Consider the following 17500-nt stretch of genomic DNA (forward strand, 5'->3'; position numbering starts at 1 on the left):
AACTGAAGACAGTCGCAGAAAGAAGAAAGGCCTCAGTATGGCCTGGGTGGACTACCAAAAGGCTTTCGACAGTGTTCCCCACACGTGGATTCTGGAAACACTAGCCATAAACAAGGTGGCACCAATTATCATAAAATACATAGAGCACTCAATGAACAAATGTCAGACAGTGCTACAGCTCCAAACAAAAGAGGGACTTGTGAAAACGAAAGCCATCCCCATTAGAAGAGGAATATTCCAGGGAGACACGCTCTCTCCACTCCTGTTCTGCCTGGCACTCACACCTTTAACAGAATTGCTAAATAGAACTGGATGCGGTTACAAATGCTATGGAAAAACAGTCAGCCACCTTCTATATATGGATGACCTAAAATTATATGCAAAAAACGACAAAGAGCTAGAAACACTACTACAGACAGTACATGGCTTTACCAAGGAAATAGAAATGAAATTCGGATTAGAAAAATGTACCAAAGCAACCCTGAAAAGAGGAAAATTAGTTAAAAGTAGCAATCTAACACTAGATAAAGCCAATGAAATAAGAGAACTAGACGAAAGCCAACCATATACGTATTTAGGAGTCAATGAACTAGATAGGATACGACATACACAAATGAAAGAAAAAATAAAGAAAGAGTACTATAGACGAGTTAGATCAATACTAAAAACAGAGCTCAATGCTAAAAACAATATAATGGGTATCAACACTTTAGCTGTCCCAGTTATAAGCTACAGCTACAACATCCTTAACTGGACACTAAACGAACTATGTAAAATAGACAGGAAAACAAGAAAAATAATGACGGGATATAGGATGCACCACCCAAAATCTGACATAGAAAGGCTATATATACAACGCACAGAAGGTGGCAGGGGTCTTATACAGCTAGAAAACTATTATAAAATAACCACCATAGGACTGCAAAAATACCTACTCCAGAAGCAAGGGAAACTAATACAAATAGCCACAAAACACGAGCAAAACAAAAAACTGTTTTCAGTATTTAAGGAAGCTGACAAATACAAACAAGAAATCAATCTACCTAACAAATACGAAGAAGAAGAAGAAGAAACAACAAAAGCTATAAAACAAATGAAATCCAAACTAAAACTAGAACAGCAACGGACCATGATAAAACGATGGCAAGAAAAGCCCCTACATGGTAAATACTGCGCTAAACTAAATGCGAAAGAAATAGACAGAGAAAAATCCCAGCAATGGCTGAGAAGCTCAGGACTCAAAGCAGAGACTGAAGGATTTTTAATTGCTGCACAAGACCAGAGCCTCCCCACCAGAAATTACCAAAAACACATAATGAAAAGAAATATAACAAGTAACTGTAGAATATGTGGAGATCGACAAGAAACAATAAATCATATTATCTCTGGCTGCCCAGTCCTGGCTAAGAAGGAATATATTCACTGACACGACAGAGCTGGGACCTATATACACTGGAAGCTATGCCAACACTATGGAATAACAACAGAAAAAAGATGGTATAAACACACGCCAGAAAAGGTCACAGAAAACGAGAAAGCAACCATACTCTGGGATATGCCAATACACACAGATAGAGAAATTAAGGCAAATAGACCAGATATAGTTGTCAAAGATCATGAAGAAAAAAAATGCTTTCTAATTGATGTATCAATACCAGCAGATGACAACGTTCCTCTAAAAGAAATGGAAAAACTTTCAAAATACAAAGACCTGGAAATAGAGATAACTCGAATGTGGAATCTAAAAACAGAAACAATTCCTATCATAGTAGGTGCCTTAGGTATAATAAAAAAATATTCAGACAAATACATAACAAAAATACCAGGACTTACAAATATATATAACATACAGAAAATTGCACTACTGGGTACTGCACACATTCTACGCAAAACACTTTCAATACAGTAAACATAAGAGCACCACAGCAAACCACAGCACATACCCAAGGCGCACAGAGCTGCGCTCGGTAGTGAAGTGAAAGCACGTTATAAAAATAAAACTACTGAACAATAATAATAATAATAATAAGCAAAAGATCGCATTCTATTGTCAAGGAAGCTTGCAAATGCGCAAGGGAACTTGGTATTAATCCTGAAATACATGAAGAACCTGAAACCACTGCCACAAAACAAGCAAAACGGCTCAAGCAGAATGCAAAAACAAACGAACAGAAACAAATTGAGGAGCGGTGAAGCCAGAAGCCTCTGCATAGACAGTATATATTTCGAAGTTAAAATGCTGATGTAGACCAAGCAACAACCCGTCAGTTGCTGAGAAGTTCAGGATTGAAAGCAGAGACTGGAGATTTCATATTGGCGGCACGAGATCAAAGCCTGCTTACAAAAATCTATCTGGCTAACTTTCTTCAAAACGATTCTGACCTTAAATGCAGATTCTGTGACACATTTGACGAAGCAATAGACCATTTCGTTTTGGGATGTCCTGTGCTGACACCAAACGAATACAAAAATCGCTACGATCGGGCAGGACAGTAATTACATTGGAAAATAGGTAAACACTACAAAATCAGCACTCGTGCTTACTGGTATGAACATCATCCTGAGTTAGTCGTTGAAGGTAAAAATGTCACTATCCTCTGGGATTTTCCAGTCAACATTGATAGAACAATCCAGGCTATTCCACCAGACATAATTATTAAAGACAGGGAAGACTTGTAGACTAATAGATGTAAGTGTGCCCACTGATAAAAAATATATCTGTAAAGAAATTTGACAAATTAAATAAATATAAGGACCTGGAAATTGAAATACAAAAGAGTGGCACCTCAAGCGAGAACTCTTCCTGTTATTGTAGGTACCCTAGGTATGTCATAAACATCTAGATAAGATCCCAGGAGAATCATGTCTCAGAGAAATCCAAAAGATTGTGCTGAACAGCACTGCCCACATCCTTAGAAAAGCCCTATCCATTTAAATGTCTGTGTTGTATTACATGAAGATATTTCGCTACTGCACCTGCCACCTCCCCTCCCCAAGCTTTCAGTCATTCTGTAACGTCTCTTATCCTTCATTCGCCCCAGGATGCTGAGTGTGTCTCAGTAAGTAACTGTAACAAACATGCAAATTAAAAATTAATAATAATAATAATAATAATAATAATAATAATAATAATAATAATAATAATAATAATAATAATAATTGAGGTGCTAAGTAAAAACCAGGTGATCACTTCAGCAATACTTCTTGCAGGAACTGGCTAGCAGAGTGTTCGAATGCTAGGTGTCTTTACCATATCTTTAGATCGGTGCATACCTTGTAAGTGAAACTGAGTTTACGGAAACTGCGTGGAAGACTGTCGGATAGATTGTATGATTGTAATTCATTGAACAGAACTTGTCTCGCTGATTCTGTATGAGAATTATGCTAAGGATGCATGAGTCTGTTAAACATTGTGCTTGTTACATTCGAATTCAATAAGGCCAATAGTTTAGTTGATGGAATAACTTAAGACTCATAGTCGTAAATTCGAACCAAGATCCATTTAAATAGAATATCTGTAGTGGGAATATATATTCAGTACCAGGTGTTGATGTGGCTGCGTGTATATTATTACAAGAGTTCATATAGAGATGAAGAATAAATTCATGAACTATATATTTACTACATAAAAATATATTTTATATACTGGTCGATGATGATGCATTATCAAAATGTAGAATCTAGTTGAATGAAGTAATCTATGCAAGACAGTTCAGAGATAGGAAATATAGAAATAACAGCTAAGTGGTGGCTTTCAGTCATGTGGCATAGAGAAATAGACGGACATAGCAATGACGTGAATGGCTCTAAGTCTAAAGCCTAATCGGCTAAGAAGCGAAGAGCAGGGTTAGCAAGCTGTTTTTATTAATGGAACGCTAGACATTCTAGAAACTTCCAAGAGAAACGCTAAGCTTCTTGAATGATTAAGAATCACGTCTCATGACACAGATGCTTCGAGAAACTTAGTAAAGGGAGGTTACTCTATAATCTTTCTTGCAAGGGAGATCATTTAACTATCTAGCTACCGCTACATATCTAATAAAAAAAATCTCCCGTCAGTAAATGCAATGTTTCAGTTTCACAGCTCATTGTGGGAAAATATTTTAAGCGTACTATTGCTATATATTGTTGTTGGCACTCCGTCGCTTACGACGTCGAGGGTTCCAGTTGATCCGATCAACGGAACAGCCTGCTCGTGAAATTAACATGCACGTGGATGAGCATTCCATAGACACGTGTACCCTTAACGTAGTTCTCGGGGATATTCAGCGTAACACAGTGTGACGAGGCTGACCCTTTGAATTACAGGCACAACAGAAACAAGAAGTAAGAGTGAGAGAAAGTTGTGGTGGAAGAGAACAGCAGATTTCGCCACCATCCCTTGCCGGAGCCTCGTGGAGCTTTAGGTGTTTTCGCTCAATAAACACTCACAACGCCCGATCTGGGAATCGAAACCGCGATCCTATGACCGCGAGTTTGCTACCCTAACCACTGGGCCATTGCGCCTCTACATTGCTATATATAACAATCGGAAAAAGACAAAACACTCGGGGCAAGGTGAAACGAAATCTTTTTGCCCTAAACCAAATGCAAGAAAAATGTATATATAGTGACAATGAAGAATGAACTAAACCACCAAGGACACGTTGTGTCGTCTCTTTGTGTCGCTTCTACTGGTACTATAAAATCATCTACTTCTCTGAACTAACTATTTGCATATAACCTTGCATTCTGCCTCCAGCCGGTCCTTGCGAACATAACACACGCGTCACCTCCTCTGCGTCGCATCTCCCAGGTTTCATACTAACAGTCTTTTCAATCCTTGCTGCCCAGACCATCAAAATACTGGAATTCCATTCGCGTCCATGTTTTCCCCTCTCAGACGCTGAATTACAGATATTGAAGCGAAACATTAATCGCATCACGACATTTTATAAACAAACTTTGGAGCGTCGAATGTATCTGATATTTTACAGACAAGGAAGTAAATTTCGAGCGCAGTATAACTGTGAAAACTTCAGCAAGATTGGGTAATTACCCTTATAAGACGTTTAGCTTTATGATAACGGACCGTTTTGCTTAATGGTTGAGTACTAAGCTTGTATCTGAGGGGCACGGGTTCGACTCCCGTAGCCACTTGCTGACAACTTTTTTTCCGTCTTATAATCTTTCTGCTGTTTTCACAGCTATTCTACACTCCAAATTTACCTTCTTGTCCGTAAAATTTATCGTATCAATTTCACCAGTCCCAAAAAAGTCTACCAAGTCTACTGCCCACTTCTCTAAATAAAGTTATAAAGATTGTATGAATGTGAATCGTATGCGAATCCAAGGATTGTACGTATGTGAATCCAAAGAGAAAGTTTCAACGTAGTGAAGTCTTACTCCTAGTAAAAGACACCCAACCATCTTTAACAAAAACACATTGAAGTATTATGGAGAAATCAGGCTCATCATGGCTGGAATTCTTGATCGCTGAGACATCTGGACCAAGTAACAACCATAATATATTGTATTTTTACTTCAATCATAAACCGATTCTTAAATGTCAATCGCAATCTAATTTAATTGCTGAAGCTAGAAATCAAGAGAAGAGTTACGCAAGTCTCATTCATTAGCTTAAGAAAAGTGAAAGAAATTGACCCCTCTTAGAGAGTGCCAGTGTATAAAGAAGCAGTTTAGAACGATCGATCGAAAGTGCATGCAATGTAGATATCGGTTCAATATTAACTGGACCAATATTAATTGGTTTCAAATTTTGGCACAAGGTCAGGAGTTCCAGGGAGAGGACTAGTTGACCCCGTAATGGTGAAAGGCAAAGTCCACCTCAGCGGAATTTGAACTCAGAACGTAAAGAAGGATGAAATGCCACTAGGCATTTTTCCCGGCGTGTTAATGGTTCTGCAAGCACGCCGCCTTCTGTCCAGTTAATATTGAAGCAATTTTAAATTCATAAAGATAAGGCTAAACATTCGAAATGTTATAATTATACAATACTGCTTTTATAAGCAGTAACTGGTAACGTAAAATGGGACTCATTTTCAACTATCACAAGTCAAGGTTATACATAAACACATACACACTCAAATGTGTGTGTGTGTAGATAGATAGATAGATAGATAGATAGATAGATAGATAGATAGATAGATAGATAGATAGATAGATGTAAATATAGCTGCAGGCGAAGCTTTAAGCGCAGGCGTGGCTATAAGCACAGGGCGTGGATATGTGGTAAGAAGTTTTCTTCCCAACCACATAGTCCTGGATTCAGTTCCACTAGTGGCATCATGATCAGGTGCCTTCTACTACAGCTTCAGGCTGTCCACAGCTTTATAAGTGACCTACTCTAATTTTATTCTTAAAGATTCCTGGGTATTTGTTATTTAAGTTCAAGTGCTTAGCTATAAGTCTCATTATTGAGCGAACTATGTTAGATTTAAGCTGCATAGCGAAGGGAATTATTAACCAGATCTTATCGCTATTTCTTTTATTTTTAATATTATCATTTTTGGTATAAAAACTGTCCTCAGTATTCGTGTAGAGTGTAAAGTTGTTGTTATGATTGTTATATTTCTTTCTATAGTTATTTTATTTTCATTATTGTTCGTATCAGTTTTATTAGGATTATTTCTGTATGGTTTGTTTAAATTACATAGCTTGGTATTATCATTCTTAACCGGGGTTATATTGGATCTTTGGGGTTCGTTATTTTTATTCTTTTTAATATTTAAATTTTTATTATTAGTCATGTTAATATTCTTAATCTTATTAATTTTCACATTGTTGGTATTTTGTCATCATTTTTAATGTTGTTATTATCTTACTTTGAATCTTATCATTATTTCTGTTATCATTAGTGTTAATCTTATCAATGTTGTTCATGTTGTTGATATGGTTATTAGTTTTATTTGGAGTGTGGTTAGTGTTATGATAATTGCCTTGGGCATTCATGTTGTTCCGGTTATTTGTACAGTGTTCTAAGTCTAGGTATTTAATTTTTTGCTTATAACCTGCCTTTTCTAATGCGTTATTGTAGAATTCCTTATACTTGTCTATCTTTGCCTTTTTCGTTCTGATGATGTCTACCATTTGCAATGAGGTAAATACACATTTACCTCAGCATGGTACACGGAAACTGCTGTAAACTCACTCTTACTGTCATCTTTCTTAACTAATTAAATAATGGCTTTTTATCACCAAAGGCCCACTTCTCATTGTTATTTATTCCTCCATTTTCTTATTGTCTATATATATTTTTTTTCTTAATCCTTTTTGCCCCTTGTGGAGCATAGGGCCTCAACAGTTATTTTCCACTTTTTGCGGCCATTGGTGTGTTTCTTGGCTGCTTCCCATGTCAGGCCGGTGGTCCTAAGCTCGTCCAAAATGCTCCGCTTCAATGTCTGCTTCGGGCGTCCTCGCTTCTTTTTCCCCTGCGGGTTCCAGTCAAGTGCTTGTCGTGTCACATTTGAGGGTTCTTTCTGCAGTGTGTCCAATCCATCTCCATTTCCTTCGTCTAATCTGAACAAGTGTGGGCTCCTGGTTGGCCCTTTCCCACATATGTATGTATGTGTGTGTATATATATACGACGGGCTTTTTACAATTTCCGACTACCAAATCCACTCGCAAAGCTTTGGTAGAAGACACTTGCCCAAGGTGCCACGCAGTGGGACTGAACCCGGAACCATGTGGTTGATAAGCAAGCTACTTACCACACAGCCACTCCTGTATGTATAACAAAATGAGATGACAGATGAATAAACAATTACCTTATGAACTTTATTAGCCTACCACTGTTTCTGCTATAAGACACTGGACTCATGTAGTTTCATCGGCGCCTCAAACATGAAGAGCATAGGTGTATGTTTGTATGTGTGTGTGTGCGCGTGTATGCGTTTATGTCTATGTTTGTCCCCCACCACCGTTTGACAACCGATGCTGGTTTGTTTACGTATCCGTAACCTAGTGTTTCGGCAAAAGAGACCGAATGAATAAGTACCAGGACTCGCTTTGATTTGTTCGGATAAAATTCTTCAAGGTGATGCCCCAGTTTAGCCGCAATCTAATGACCGAAACAAGTAATAGATAAAAGATAAAAGAAGATATTATATATATATATATATATATATATATATATATATATATATATATAGTATTAGGGAAAAGAACCAAGGTTTATGAACTCATCGATTCTTTTCCCTAATACTATATATCTATATATATTTTATACTGTGAAACTTAATTTAATTTTAATTTTTAATAAATTTATTTTAATTGAGTTTTTACCTGTAATTTTGGATTTTATCCCTAATATTATATATATATATATATATATATGTGTGTGTGTGTGTGTGTGTGTGTGTGTGTGTGTGTGTGTGTGTGTGTGTGTGTGTGTGTGTGTGTATGTGTGTGTGTGTATGTATGTATATATATATATATATATATATATATATATATATATATATATTTCAAAGAGATTTTCTTAAGCGCTGTTCGTCGGATTTGACAAGCATCATGAACTGTCGTCTCTCGGGACCAGATCAAGCGGCAGAAAACAATGCAATATAGAAAACCTACTGTAAACTGTGAAACAACAACCAACACCAGCAATATTGCAAGATGGCGCCATGACCTCGTTTTCCTCATCGGTCATCAAGAACCACGCCGGTGACATGCAAAGGGCGACAGTTTACAACTGAAAATGAAGATTTTTCTCTAAGGAATGACAACTGTACTTGCTTTCATTGAAAATTCGATGCTTAACTTAAATGTTAATTGCTTCCGTGTAGTTTCTTGGTACCTACTAAATCACATAGCTAACGTAAGCACATGTCTTTCTTAAATAAAACCATTGCAATTAATCTGTTAGTAAGAATCAACATTTAACTTAAATTTCAGATTGGATTTACATAACAAATCCCTTTCGAAACCTTACACTGAACAGTCAGTGTGTAAGGCTGAGTGGTAGCTTAAAAACGGAATGATCGATCCTGTCACTTATGGGCAAAGTTACAGAAATTCCAGAAGAGACCACTGCAATGGCAATTTGCCTGTGGTGACGAATTTTTAACAAAATTAGATTAATCAAAACTCTATATGTACCAGCGGAAGCATCAAAGAAAGCAATTTCTCCAAAGCCAGATGTCACCAATTGTTCGATCCTTCTTTAAAAGCTTCATTTTTTAATCTGTAATCAAGAGTGGACGGACAGACGGACGGACAGACGGACAGACGAATGGATGGATGGACGAATGGAAGTATGGATGGATGGATGGATGGATGGATGGATGGATGCATGGATAATGTCAAGTAGACCGAAGATAATTTAACATAATCACACATCTGCTAGAGTTCTCCTTACTGTTGAATATATTTAGCAGATCTTGTGAATGCTCTGAAGACACATGCTTTCTGACTACATATTTACTGCCGTGCTATAATGGAACACAATGATATGTTGAATCACAGTCGACAGCTAGTTTCCTGTGAATTGAATTAATATTGATGAAATTTAGAGACATACATGAATCTTCAACATAATGTTAGAAGTTTCTTGGAGAGCAAGAGAATTAAGACGTGTCAGTCATGAATCGAGCATGAATCACAGACTCAGATCGTTCACACAGACAAACTTGCGCACAAACATGCACGTATACACACATTTATGAGTGTAACGTAGACACATACAAAACATGCACACGCTATGTAAAGAAGCATATCCAAGATATGCGCAGCAGGATCGAAATCGAGACCTCATGGTTGCACAACCAACACATACTCTTCCAATTCTCTCACTCTTTCTGTCTCAGATATATTACAAAGCAATATATATTGGAGGCACAGCACGCCGGGCGAAATGCTTAGCGGCATTTCGTCTGTCTTTACGTTCTGAGTTCAAATTCCACCGAGGTCGACTTTGCCTCTCATCCTTTCGGAGTCGATAAATTAAGTACCAGCTGCGTACTGGCCCCCTCCTCCAAAATTTCGGGCATTGTGCCTAGAGTAGAAAAGAATATATATTGGAGGCACATGGCCTAGTGGTTACAGCTGCGGACTCGTGGTCGGGATCACGGGTTCGAATCTCAGACAGGGCGATATGTGTGTTTATGAGTGAAACACCTAAGCTCCACGCGGCTCCGGCAGAAGGTAATGGCGAACTTCTGCTGACTCTTTTGCCACAACTTTCTCTCACTCTTTCCTCCTGTATCTAGCAGCTCACCTGCGACGGACCGGTCTCGTCCAGCTGCGGAACCTACACGCCAATGAAACCGGGAAACCGGCCCTTATGATCTAGACATAGCTCGAGAAGGAAAAATCTACAACAACGTATATTTATTTCTTTATTGACCACAGGGGGCTAAACATAGTGGGAACAAACAAGGACAGACAAAGGGATTAAGTCGATTACATTGACCCCAGTGCGTAACTGTTACTTATTTAATCGACCCCGAAAGGATAACAGGTAAAGTCGACCTTGACTGAATTTGAACTGCGAACATAACGGCAGACGCAATACTGCTAAGCATTTCGCCCGGCGGGCTAACGATTCTGCCAGCTCGCCATCCTAACAACATATATTAATGTATATGTGTGTGAGCACATATGTATATATATATATATATGTATTGTGTGGGTATACATATATACACACACGTTTAGATATATTCTCTTATTCTTTTACTTGTTTCAGTCATTTGACTGCAGCCATGTTGAAGCACCGCCTTGAAGGGATTTAGTCGAAAAAATCAACTCCAGGGCTTATTTCATAAGCCTAGTACTTATTTGGGGACGCAAACACATCAACACCGGTTGTCAAGCAGTGATAGGGTGACAAACACAGACACACAGGTAGATAAATATATATATATATATATATATATATATATATATATATATACATATATATATATATAAATATATATATATATATATATATATATATATATATATATATATATATATATATATATATATATATATGTATGTATGTATGTATGTATGTATATATATACCAAATCCACTCACAGGACGTTGGTTGGCCCGAGGCTATAATATAAGACTCTTTCCCAAGGTGCCACGCAGTAGGACTGGACCTGGAACCAAGTGGTTGGGAAGCAAGCTTCTTACCACACAGCCACGCCTGTGCTTACACCCCCACCCCACCCGATATATATATATATATATATATATATATATATATATATATATATATATATATATATATATATATATATATATATATATATATATATATATATATATATATATATATATATATATATATATATATATATATATATATGTATATATATATATATATATATATATATATAGACGTAGGAGTGGCTGTGCGATAATTAGCTTGCTTACCAACCATATGGTTCCGGGTTCAGTCCCACTGCGTGACACCTTGGGTAAGTGTCTTCTACTATAGCCTCGGGCCGACCAAAGCCTTGTGAGTGGATTTGGTAGACGGAACTTGGAAGAAGTACGTCGTATATATGTGTATATATGTATGTGTGTGTATATGCTTATGTGTCTGTGTTTGTCCCTCCAACATCGCTTAACAACCGATGCTGGTGTGTTTACGTCCCCGTAAATTAGCGGTTCGGCAAAAGAAACCAATAGAATAAGTACTAGGTTTGCAAAAATAAGTCCTGGGGTCGATTTGCTCGACTAAAAGCGGTGCTCCAGCATAGCCACGGTCAAATGACTAAAAGAAGCAAAAGAGTAAAATTTGCATATGTATATTTATATATATATATATATATATATATATATATATATATATATATATATATATATAGGTATATAGAGATGTAGATAGGTATGCATATATATATACATTTGCTCATATGTACGATATACAAGTATATTATATAAATATAAATATAGATACGTGTGTGTATCTATGTATGTATGCATTTTTGTATATATGAATATATAATCGGTATATATATATATATATATATATATATATATGGGCCGATACATGCATCCTTATATATGTATAGATGCGTTTACGCACATATACATACATACATACATACATACATACATACATACATACATACATACATACATACATACATACATACATACATATGGAAATGAGACAGTGTAGGTCTGTTTCCAAAATATGAATTTTGCAACTTTATTGTTCCAAACTCGCTGAAAAAATAACAATAAGAAAGTACGAGAAAATCTACAATAAAATAAAGTTTGAATACAGTTGTATATTTAATGAAGCACATATATGCGAATATATGTGTGTGTATTTGTGTGTGTGTATTTGTGTGTGTATGTTTGTGTTAAATTAGGATTATTGTCTTAAAGTGTGTTTAAGAACAACGGAACATTTACCCCTGAAGTGACCCATTGCTGAAAGGAGAGTCAAATTTAGTATAAGATATGTTGTGGCTAGGAAATTTAATTCTTCATATGAAAGTACTCTATTTGATATATGTTTATATATTATATCTATTGTATTATATTTTATATTTTATATTATATTGCATTATACTATATAACGTCTGTTTTTCCTGAACTATTCCAGTTGATAAATATTTCTGCATCAAGTTGTTATGTCCCATGTAAACCCTGAATTGAACATAAATATTATCAGCCATAATCACCCTGTAGATGTTAATGTTTAAATTGAGGGCGAATATGGCTGCCATTTCGGTCAGGTCTAACTATAGCATGGAGCTGTATTGTCTATTGCATTCTAACCTTTGAATGAGATATGGGATCGCCATGGTAATGCAATCTGCACAGAGATTTCCTCGTTGTGTTGTTTTGTTGCATAGCTGTCTTTGAATCTCGAACAGAGACTCCAATAAACATACAAACGAAAAGAATTGAGATACAGGATGTATTCTGAAGATGAAACTAAAGACTGCAGTAGTTCATATACAAATATATTATGAATATTTTTGTCTCTTAGATTAACTATAAATCTTAGTACATTCTCATCAGATGTTTCTTTCTCATCAAATCGCTAAATTAGGAGATGGTTGTGCTTTACATTGATGTTTCTTGGTTGTCTTTACTAACTGTTCGTTTTTCTTTTGTCTCATTATTTGATTTTTCAATTACATTAAAAACTACTGATTTGGTATTGATTTCTAACATAGGTACAAGGTCACAAATCCATGACACAATCGATTAAATCATCCCCATTATCTGATTGGTAATTTATTTTATCGAAAATTTGGAAAGGGAAATTATTATTGCTGAATCCTTAGATGAGACCACAATATTCAAAGACCAAAATGTAAGTTTCAGCAAGTTTCAATAAAATTTTTTCTTTTCTTTTTTTTTTTAAATTTTATTTTGTATAAACGACATGGTCAAGGGAGGGAGGGCAGTAGCCATGACATTTTCACAAGACCTCTGAAACTGTTGGGATGAAGATACTGATTTCTCAAGCCATTCAGTTTGGTCCTAAAGCTTGCAAATAGAATTGACTCTATTAAAGTTATTCGCGAGCCGTGCGACTGTGTTAAACCGGATGATGAATAACAACTACAACCAAACAGGATTTCACAAAGTCTTCGTCAACCAAATTTCATGTTTTAGGGTCTGGGGCAAATTGGGATAACATTCTAGGTCACCTGATTTCAAAACAAACCTCATAACTACACGACTGATGAAGACATTTTATTAATGGCTCTGCAATGTTCAACATTCACATAGAGTGATGTTGTGTTGATTGTTGCTGAGCAGTTACATGTCAGCCTTAATTGAGTAGACTTATGATCAAAGGCATTCAAGCCTTTGCTGTCCTCTTTTCTTCTGGCATAGTGTATCTCAGGTCATATTATCCAATGTGTATCTTCTTTTTTAAGACAATAGTGTGTGATTTAATAAGGATTTTAGTGCTATTTACAACGTAAAGATTCTTGGAATATTGGTTCTATGATATATAACACCTACATATAAGATTACAGATTTTAGGAGGAAGGCCATAGTCGTATCATCCCTCTGACTACTTGCTTGGTCCTTATTTTGTCGAACCCAGAAGGGTCCGATGCTTTATCATCTTTAGTGGTGTCAAATTGAATTCAAAATGGCGTTCTAATGATTTTGCCCTCCCCAGTTTCTCCCTACCATCCACCATCCCCACGTTTCTAAAAGAATATTAATATTCAACAGTTGGTATATGGTCACAATTTATTTGAGATTGAGAATATATTTGATTGCATTGGCCCAAGTACTTCGCTACAACTTATTTTGTCGACTCCGAAAGGATATAGAGCCAAGTCGATCCCGACGGTGTTTGAATTCAGAACATAGAGATGTGACTAAACCCCTCAAGACATTATACACGACACTCTTACAATTCTGCCAATTCAATTAGATATTGGAAGCAACTTTCAAGAAATCGTATGACGTCATTAAGACTTTAAACGTTAGCGATTAAGATGAGAAAAAGGTTCTAAAATTATTCAAAGAATAAAGAGAAAAATTATCAAAAATACTTTTTTTTTCTTTTGTCATCCCGAAGAATATCAATATTTTTGATTCGGTAAAATATTTGTTAGTTACGTTAATTTGAAATTTACTTACAGCTTATGTGATTCATTACACAGAATTGGTAGACACTCCTTAGAAAAATAGGATTTCACAACAGTTTACTTCCTGATTAAAACAATACTTGGGTTTTCATCTTTTACAACTGAGAACAACTCGAGAAACTGTATTTTATAAAGAACTTCTACGCCTTTCACAATTTACCACTTGGCTTAAGGATGTTACCACGGCTATTTTCAAAGTGTATTCATTCATCCATTATCTTTTATTTTCATTTTACTTTATTTTGTTTTTCGCAAGTTCATTATATTTTATCTACTGTTCAACTGACATTCTGCTATAAATACGTGAAGTGCTCCTTAGAATGCTTCTAGAAGAGACTTCTAACGAAATACATGCACACATACAAAAGCATTGTTCAAGGAGGAATTTTTTTTTTTTTTTTTTTGCTTTCTATCTCTTACTTTCTTCCTTAAAAAAAAAAACGAAATTTCTCTCCCGGTCGTCAAATAGCTATACTCTTGTGCGATGGAGGCGTGAAACAAACATAAATCTAAAATAATGCGTTAACCTTGTCGAATGAACCACGTTTACTTTTATTTATCTTATGTATTTTCTATTGTATATATATGTACGTGTGTGCGTGTGTGTAAGTAAGTGTGTGTATGTTTGTGTCTATGTTTTTAGGAGGTTTTTTTATGGTGTTAGGAACGGACCGGAAATCTGTCTCTTAAAAAGAAAGGAAGAGTCGCTGTTTTAGAAGTGAAGTATACCGCGTAGACAGGCGTTAAAAAGACATTAGGGACATTAGGAATATGATAAAAACGGTGACTATGTGACCGTTGGTGTTACCTTTTCTTCGTGATGAGTTAGAACACCACCGAAGTCTTCGTATTCATGCAAGTTAGTCTGGCAGAGTTATATCCACGGGATAGATTGATCTCAACATAAAATTTTACAGCGTTAATTCTACAATGCGCACTTACTACAAAGGAGCTGCTATGCGATCGCCTGACCTGCTAGAAATAGCGACTAAACGTCGCCTCAAACCACACCCCACCGTCTTTAAAAAATGATGATATATCTAAGACATTTGGTGATGTAATATTTATTTTTTTTATTTTTAGCTTAAGGCCAATAATTTTGAGGAAAGAAGAAAGTCGATTACATCGACCCTGGTAATTATTCCGTCGACCACGAAAGAATGAAAAGTAAGGATGACTTCGGCGGTATTTGAACTCAGAATCTAAAGCAGGAAGAAATTCCACTAAGCATTTTGCCCCGCACAGCAACAAATGACGTACTATTAGATAGACGATGTCTGAGAAGAGAAAATGACTTGATGATCATGGATAGAATCATGATCAACGTGGCTCTAAACAACAAGAAACATATGTACCATCACCACCATACACTTGTTAACTGTTTTGGTCAAATCATTTTCAGAAAGCTGGGTTTGCGATATGACACGAACCACCAAGCAAGCAACACATAAACGGGCATTAAATCTCCTCTTGAGCAAGTGAAACTCACAGTTTACGTTATCTCTTTATCCCTCAACCCCTTCCTACCTTTTATAAAGACGTTTTTGGCTAATCAATTGATGTGAATAAATTCACAAACTTATAGTAAGCTTATAGTGGTTGCGTGGTAAGAAGCTTGCTTGTTTCCCAACCACATGGTTCAGGTTTCAGTCCCACTGCGTGACACCTTGGGTAAATGTATTCTACTATAATCTCAGGTCGACCAAAGCCTTGTGAGTAGATTTGATAGACGGAAACTGAAAGAAGCCTGTCGTATATATGTGTGTGTGTGTCTTAGTTTGTCCCCATCTCCCACCATCGCTTGACAACCGATGTTGGTGTATTTACATCCCTGTAACCTAGCGGTTCGGCAAAATATACCTATAGAATAAGTACCAGGCTTACAAAGAATAAGTACTGGGGTCGATTTCTTCAACTAAAGGTGGTGCTCCAGCATGACCACAGTCAGATGACTGAAACAAATAAAACAATAAAAAAATAAATAGAAAAACTGCAATAAGCGTGTGAATCTGAGACGGGAATATGCTGAATAAAATCACAATTAATTGATCCTCCTGTATTTTCTTTTACCTAAAGCACCCATTCGTATAACATACATGTATGGCACTCCGTCACTTACGACGTCCAGGGTTCCAGTTGATCCGATCAACGGAACAGCCTGCTCGTGAAATTAACGTGCAAATGGCTGAGCACTCCACAGACACGTGTACCCTTAACGTAGTTCTCGGGGATATTCAGCGTGACACAGTGTGACAAGGCTGACCCTTTGAATTCCAAGCTCAACAGAAACAGGAAGTAAGAGTGAGAGAAAGTTGTGGTGAAAGAGTACAGCAGGGTTCGCCACCATCCCCTGCCGGAGCCTCGTGGAGCTTTAGGTGTTTTCGCTCAATAAACACTCACAACGCCCGGTTTGGGAATCGAAACCGCGAGTCCGCTGCCCTAACCATTAGGCCATTGCTCCTCCACATAACATACATAACGCCTGGGGATATTCGAAGGAAAAGACACAATAGAAGTGTGTAGCTGTAAGTAGAGGTAACACTGCTAACTAAACTGACGGACGTGAAGCTTGAAAACACATCACGTTAGTATATATTATGTATATCAAAGAAAAAAGGAATATGTCAGTCTAAATAAAAGGTCATACATTGTAAAAGGCCATCTGCGGGAAGTGTACTGCAATGTTAGCCCAAAGTAGATGTGGACATATGAATATGGCGGAGTGAGTTTAGGAATATAAGAGAATGACGTATACGTGGGTTAATAATGAAAATCAAACATTAATGAGTTATTTATGACTAAGAATAGTATACGAGTAATTGCACAGTAAAATCTTTGAAAATTTATTGAAATAAATCAAAAGTTATTCGTAAGCTCCACAATATATGGTGTATGGAAGCATGATACAAGTGAGAGGTGCTTG

The 17500-nt window shown here is 36.6% G+C and overlaps 1 long non-coding RNA gene across 4 annotated transcripts in view; it reads left to right on the top strand.

The window, feature by feature from the left end:
- Nucleotides 1–16061, top strand: part of LOC128248888 (uncharacterized) — a 77109-nt gene extending 61048 nt beyond the window's left edge. For all 4 annotated transcript variants that reach the window (XR_016243535.1, XR_016243534.1, XR_008265031.2 and 1 more), the window contains 2 exons: nucleotides 13135–13274; nucleotides 15661–16061. This is a non-coding gene — a long non-coding RNA (uncharacterized LOC128248888). The remainder of the gene's footprint in view (nucleotides 1–13134; nucleotides 13275–15660) is intronic.
- Nucleotides 16062–17500: the final 1439 nt, after the last annotated feature.

The sequence above is a fragment of the Octopus bimaculoides genome, chromosome 1 (assembly GCF_046866305.1).
Source record: "Octopus bimaculoides isolate indiv1 chromosome 1, ASM4686630v1, whole genome shotgun sequence".
NCBI lineage: Eukaryota > Metazoa > Mollusca > Cephalopoda > Octopoda > Octopodidae > Octopus > Octopus bimaculoides.